Source organism: Nerophis ophidion, linkage group LG21 (assembly GCF_033978795.1).
Source record: "Nerophis ophidion isolate RoL-2023_Sa linkage group LG21, RoL_Noph_v1.0, whole genome shotgun sequence".
Lineage (NCBI taxonomy): Eukaryota > Metazoa > Chordata > Actinopteri > Syngnathiformes > Syngnathidae > Nerophis > Nerophis ophidion.
In genome coordinates this window covers 40,446,983-40,453,935 of record NC_084631.1, presented here as the reverse complement: position 1 = coordinate 40,453,935, position 6,953 = coordinate 40,446,983, and the positions used below count along the sequence as shown (strand labels likewise).

Below are 6,953 nucleotides of genomic sequence, written 5' to 3'. Positions count from 1 at the left end.
AACAATAAAGTGTGTGAGTACAAAGAGTGTATTATGGGTTATTATACTAGACCAGTAAAGTGTGTGAGTACAAAGAGTATATTATGGTTTATTATACTACACCAATAAAGTATGTAAGTACAAAGAGTGTATTATGGGTTATTATACTAGACCAATAAAGTGTCAGTACAAAGAGTGTATTATGGGTTATTATACTTCACCAGTAAATTTTGTAAGTACAAAGACTTTATTATGGGTTATTATACTACACTAATAAAGTGTGTCTACAAAGAGTGTATTATGGGTTATTATACTAGACCAGTAAAGTGTGTAAGTACAAATAGTGTATTATAGGTTATTATACTACAACAATAAAGTGTGTGAGTACAAAGAGTGTATTATAGGTTATTATACTACAACAATAAAGTGTGTGTAGTACAAAGAGTATATTATGGGTTATTATACTACACCAATAAAGTATGTAAGTACAAAGAGTGTATTATGGGTTATTATACTAGACCAATAAAGTGTCAGTACAAAGAGTGTATTATGGGTTATTATACTTCACCAGTAAATTGTGTAAGTACAAAGACTTTATTATGGGTTATTATACTACACCAATAAAGTGTGTGAGTACAAAGACTTTATTATGGGTTATTATACTAGACCATTAAAGTGTGTCGGTACAAAGAATGTATTATGGGTTATTATACTAGACCAGTAAAGTGTGTAAGTACAAAGAGTGTATTATAGGTTATTATACTACAACATTATAGTGTGTAAGTACAAAGAGTGTATTATGGGTTATTATACTACAACAATAAAGTGTGTGAGAACAAAGACTTTATTATGGGTTATTATACTACACCAATAAAGTGTGTCAGTACAAAGAGTGTATTATAGGTTATTATACTACAACATTATAGTGTGTAAGTACAAAGAGTGTATTATGGGTTATTATACTACAACAATAAAGTGTGTGAGAACAAAGACTTTATTATGGGTTATTATACTACACCAATAAAGTGTGTCAGTACAATGAGTGTATTATGGGTTATACTACACCAATAAAATGTGTAAGTACAAATAATGTATAATGGGTTATTATACTACACCAATAAAGTGTGTCAGTACAAATACTTTATTATGGGTTATTATACTAGACCATTAAAGTGTGCCAGTACAAAGAGTGTATTATGGGTTATTATACTAGACCAGTAAAGTGTGTAAGTACAAAGAGTGTATTATGGGTTATTATACTAGACCAGTAAAGTGTTTAAGTACAAAGACTTTATTATGGGTTATTATACTAGACCAGTAAAGTGTCTCAGTACACAGAGTGTATTATGGGTTATTATGCTACACCAATAAAGTGTGTGAGTACAAAGAGTGTATTATGGGTTATTATACTAGTGTGCATATATACGGTATTTACAATATGTCCACACATCAACATTGATTATCATGCATGCTTCCTTATTTTACAGGTATTATATATCTACAGTTCCTATACTTGTCCAATATTTGTACTTTATCTTTACGACTTTAAGTGTTTGTGAAACTACTCCAAGTCTGACACGCTTTAAAAGGACAAAATAATACATTTGCGTTTGGAGAGTAGGCAAAATGCATAAATAAATATAATTATTGAAAGATGCGTTGTCTTACAATGATAAGTGTGGCCAGTAGATGGCAGTCACACATAAGAGATACGTGTTGACTGCCACATGACTCAAGTAAACATCACCAACATTTTATATGTTCCATTGAGATTCTAGAACATTGCACACAGTGCTCAAAAATCTATCGAACTGTTTTAGTAGGACTTTGGTAAACTATGACGCTACACCTCTTGACGGATTATCGGAGCATTACAGCTACCATAGTCAGACGTACTGTGCTTCGACACAGGAGTATTATTAAGTTAAAGTACCAATAATTGTCACACACACACTAGGTGTGGCGAAATTAGTCTCTGCATTTGACCCAACACCCTCGATCACCTCTTGGGCGGTGAGGGGAGCAGTGAGCAACAGCGGTGGCCGCGCCCGGGAATAATTTTTGGTGATTCAACCCCCGATTTTAACGCTTGATGCTGAGTGCAAAGCAGGGCGGTAATGGCTCCCATTTTTATAGTCTTTGGTATGACTCGGCCGCTGTTTGAACTCACGACCTACCCATGTCGGGGCGTAAACTCTAACCACAAGGCCATTATGGTGCGGGTGTAAGGTAAGACATATTATCTGGCGTTTTGTTTCACAATATTATGCAAAAGCAACTTTTCCTACCTGCTGATCTGTATTTGGGATCCGCGTTAGTCCTGAAAATTTGCGCGCGTCGGCCTTTGTAGTCCATGCTGAAGTCTTTTCAATTTAGGAAAAAAAATATATATATCTATAATCTGGTGCGCCTTTTGTATGAAAATAGACCTGACTAGACCCGCTCATCGGCAGTGCGCCCTATAATCCGGTGCGCCCTATGGTCCGGAAAATACTGCACTTTGTTAGCGCTTAGTCTCCCAAAAACAGAAGTAGTTCTTATTCATCCACAACACAAAAGTGTCTAGTTTCCATGCCAAGTACTTACTTGAGAGGCATTTTTTTCGCAATATTATGCAAAAGGGAGTTTTCTTACCTTCTGATACCTGCTGATCTGTATTTGGGATCTGCATAAGTCCTGAAAATGTGCGCACCTCCGCCTTTGTAGTCTATTCCAAAGTATTTTCAATTTAGAAAAAATAATAATAATATGAGCCCTTTAATGCACCTTATAATCCAATGCACCTTTTTGTATGAAAATTGATCTGACTAGACCCGCTCATCGGCAGTGTGCCCTATAATCCGGTGCGCCCTATGGCCTGGAAAATACGGTACTTTGTTAGCGTTTAGTCTCCCAAAAACAAGTGATTCTTAATCATCCACAACACAAAAGTGTCTTGTTTCCATGCCAAGTACTTACTTGAGAGGCTTTTGTTTCGCAATATTATGCAAAAGCAACTTTTCTTACCTTCTGATACCTGCTGATCTGTGTTTGGGATCTGCATAAGTCTTAAAAATGTGCGCGCCTCATCCATTGTAGTCCATGCCAAAGTCTTTTCAATTTAGAAAAAAAAATAATAATATGAGCCCTTTAATGCGCTTTATAATCCAATGCATCTTTTTGTATGAAAATTGACCTGACTAGACAGGTCAAAAACACCTTCTGATACCTGCTGATCTGTATTTGGGATCTGCATAAGTCCTAAAAATGTGCGCACCTCCGCCTTTGTAGTCCATGCCAAAGTCTTTTCAGTTTAGAAAAAATAAATAAAAATATGACATCCGTCAGTCCACCCCAGGGCAGCTGTGGCTACTGATGTAGCTTACCACCACCAGGTGTGAATAACTGTTGAGTCCTACTTCTCTGTGAGCGCTTTGAGTGTTTGAAAAGCGCGATATAAATCTAAGTTACATATATGTTTGTTTCGCAATATTATGCAAAAGCAACTTTTCTTACCTTCTGATACCTGCTGGTCTGTATTTGGGATCTGCATAAGTCTTAAAAATGTGCGCACCTCCGCCATTGTAGTCCATGCCAAAGTCTTTTCAATTTAGAAAAAATAATAATAATATGAGCCCTATAACACGCTTTATAATCCAATGCATCTTTTTGTATGAAAATTGACCTGACTAGACAGGTTAAAAACACCTTCTGATACCTGCTGATCTGTATTTGGGATCTGCATAAGTCCTAAAAATGCGCGCACCTCCGCCTTTGTAGTCTATGCCAAAGTCTTTTCAATTTAGAAAAAATAATAATAATATGAGCCCTTTAATGCACCTTATAATCCAATGCACCTTTTTGTATGAAAATTGACCTGACTAGACCCGCTCATCGGCAGTGTGCCCTATAATCCGGTGCGCCCTATGGTCTGGAAAATACGGTACTTTGTTAGCGTTTAGTCTCCCAAAAACAAGTGGTTCTTAATCATCCACAACACAAAAGTGTGTTGTTTCCATGCCAAGAACTTAGTTGAGAGGCATTTGTTTCGCAATATTATGCAAAAGCAACTTTTCTTACCTTCTGATACCTGCTGATCTGTATTTGGGATCTGCATAAGTCCTAAAAATGTGCGCACCTCCGCCTTTGTAGTCCATGCCAAAGTCTTTTCAATTTAGAAAAAATAATAATAATATGAGCCCTTTAACGCGCTTTATAATCCAATGCATCTTTTTGTATGAAAATTGACCTGACTAGACAGGTCAAAAACACCTTCTGATACCTGCTGATCTGTATTTGGAATCTGCATAAGTCCTAAAAATGTGCGCACCTCCGCCTTTGTAGTCCATGCCAAAGTGTTTTTAATTTAGAAAAAATAAATAAAAATATGACATCCGTCAGTCTACCCCAGGGCAGCTGTGGCTACTGATGTAGCTTACCACCACCAGGTGTGAATAACTGTTGAGTCCTACTTCTCTGTGAGCGCTTTGAGTGTTTGAAAAGCGCAATATAAATCTAAGTTATATATATATTTGTTTCGAAATATTATGCAAAAGCAACTTTTCTTACCTTCTAATACCTGCTGATCTGTATTTGGGATCTGCATAAGTCCTAAAAATGTGCGCACCTCCGCCTTTGTAGTCCATGCCAAAGTCTTTTCAATTTAGAAAAAATAATAATATGAGCCCTTTAATGCACTTTATAATCCAATGCACCTTTTTGTATGAAAATAGACCTGACTAGACCCGCTCATCGGCAGTGCGCCCTATAATCCGGTGCGCCCTATGGTCTGGAAAATACGGTACTTTGTTAGCGTTTAGTCTCCCAAAAACAAGTGGTTCTTAATCATCCACAACACAAAAGTGTGTTGTTTCCATGCCAAGTACTTAGTTGAGAGGCATTTGTTTCGCAATATTATGCAAAAGCAACTTTTCTTACCTTCTTATACCTGCTGATCTGTATTTGGGATCTGCATAAGTCCTAAAAATGTGCGCACCTCCGTCTTTGTAGTCTATGCCAAAGTCTTTTCAATTTAGAAAAAATAATAATAATATGAGCCCTTTAACGCACTTTATAATCCAATGCATCTTTTTGTATGAAAATTGACCTGACTAGGCAGGTCAAAAACACCTTCTGATACCTGCTGATCTGTATTTGGGATCTGCATAAGTCCTAAAAATGTGCGCACCTCCGCCTTTGTAGTCCATGCCAAAGTGTTTTCAATTTAGAAAAAATAAATAAAAATATGACATCCGTCAGTCTACCCCAGGGCAGCTGTGGCTACTGATGTAGCTTACCACCACCAGGTGTGAATAACTGTTGAGTCCTACTTCTCTGTGAGCGCTTTGAGTGTTTGAAAAGCACGATATAAATCTAAGTTATATATATATTTGTTTCGCAATATTATGCAAAAGCAACTTTTCTTACCTTCTAATACCTGCTGATCTGTATTTGGGATCTGCATAAGTCCTAAAAATGTGCGCACCTCCGCCTTTGTAGTCCATGCCAAAGTCTTTTCAATTTAGAAAAAATAAATAAAAATATGACATCCGTCAGTCCACCCCAGGGCAGCTGTGGCTACTGATGTAGCTTACCACCACCAGGTGTGAATAACTGTTGAGTCCTACTTCTCTGTGAGCGCTTTGAGTGTTTGAAAAGCGCGATATAAATCTAAATTATATATAAATTTGTTTCGCAATATTATGCAAAAGCAACTTTTCTTACCTTCTGATACCTGCTGATCTGTATTTGGGATCTGCATAAGTCCTGAAAATTTACGCACCTCCGCCATTGTAGTCCATGCTGAAGTCTTTTTAATTTAGAAAAAAATAATCATAATATGAGCTCTTTAATGCGCCAACGTGCCTTTTGTATGAAAATAGACCAGACTAGACTTGCTCATCGGCAGTGCGCTTTATGATCCGGTGCGCCCTATGGTCCGGAAAATACGGCACTTTGTTTTCGTTTAGTCCCCTAAAAAACAGAAGTGGTTCTTAATCATCCCCAACAGAACATTGTCTTGTTTCCATGCCAAGTACTTACTTGAGAGGCTTTCAGGAACATTTGCTGATATTAAAGTGCTGTGTGTGACTCTCTTGCAGCCATTAAGAAGACAGCCATTATTTCTTTTTCTACTTTTTCAGCACGGTGAGTAAACATGGCCTCCGGTCACGCTTCTGTCAGGCGGAGTGCTGATGTTATTATCCCGCATTGTTATTCTCCTGGAAGTTGATTCACGCGGCCCACACCGTGCTTGTGATTCAGAGCGTGCTCTTCTCTTTGTTCCGCCCGTGCCAGGAGGACTTCTTCAACCGCGGCGCCCACTCACTGAGGCCCGCTCCCCACAATGGTGGTGTCGTCAACAATAGTGGTGTCGACAAGGGTGGTGTCGACAATAGCTGGGTTTGTCAAGCACACATGCGACCTTCCAACAATGAAGCAACTTGAAGCCCAACATGACTCAGGTTTTTACGCCAATATTACTATTTGCCTGTTACACACTCCTTGGGTTCTGTTTTAGAAGAACTTGCAAAAGTACTTTCATTCCAAGTGGGAAGATAAATAAAGTCATAGACAATGACATGTAGTACTGGCTGTTTTAGTAGTAGCATTTGTGCTATTCATTTATTTTTTCTAACATGTCCGGTCAGGCAAGAGTGTGTGTGCATGTGTGTGTGTGAGTGAGGGAGGTGTGTATGTGTATGTATGTTTGTGTTTTTGTGTGAGTGAATGAGTGAGTTTGTGTTATTGTGTATGTTTGTATGTATGTGTGTGTGTGTGTGTGTATTAATGTGTATTTATGTATGTGTGTGTGTGAATATGTGTATTTTTGTGTGTGTGTGTGTGTGTGTGAATATTTATGTATGTATGTGTACGTGTGTGTGTGGATGAGTGTGTGTTTACGTGTATGTGTGTTTATGTGCATGTGTATATATGTTTTTGTTTTTGTGTGCGTGTGTGCATGTTTGTGTGGGTGTGAATATGTATGTTTGTTT

At 37.8% G+C, this 6,953-nt stretch overlaps 1 protein-coding gene and 1 long non-coding RNA gene across 2 annotated transcripts in view; both read left to right on the top strand.

The window, feature by feature from the left end:
• The window catches only part of sdhaf3 (succinate dehydrogenase complex assembly factor 3), a 12,520-nt gene extending 12,396 nt beyond the window's left edge, over nucleotides 1-124 (top strand). The window contains exon 2 of the mRNA XM_061882620.1: nucleotides 1-124. This exon is cut by the window's left edge and continues 284 nt beyond it. The gene's annotated coding sequence lies outside the window, so the exon portion shown is untranslated.
• Nucleotides 125-6,059: 5,935 nt separating this feature from the next.
• On the top strand, nucleotides 6,060-6,538 carry LOC133539500 (uncharacterized). Its single transcript, XR_009803405.1, has 2 exons — nucleotides 6,060-6,105; nucleotides 6,256-6,538. It is a non-coding gene; the product is annotated as an uncharacterized LOC133539500 (long non-coding RNA).
• Nucleotides 6,539-6,953: the final 415 nt, after the last annotated feature.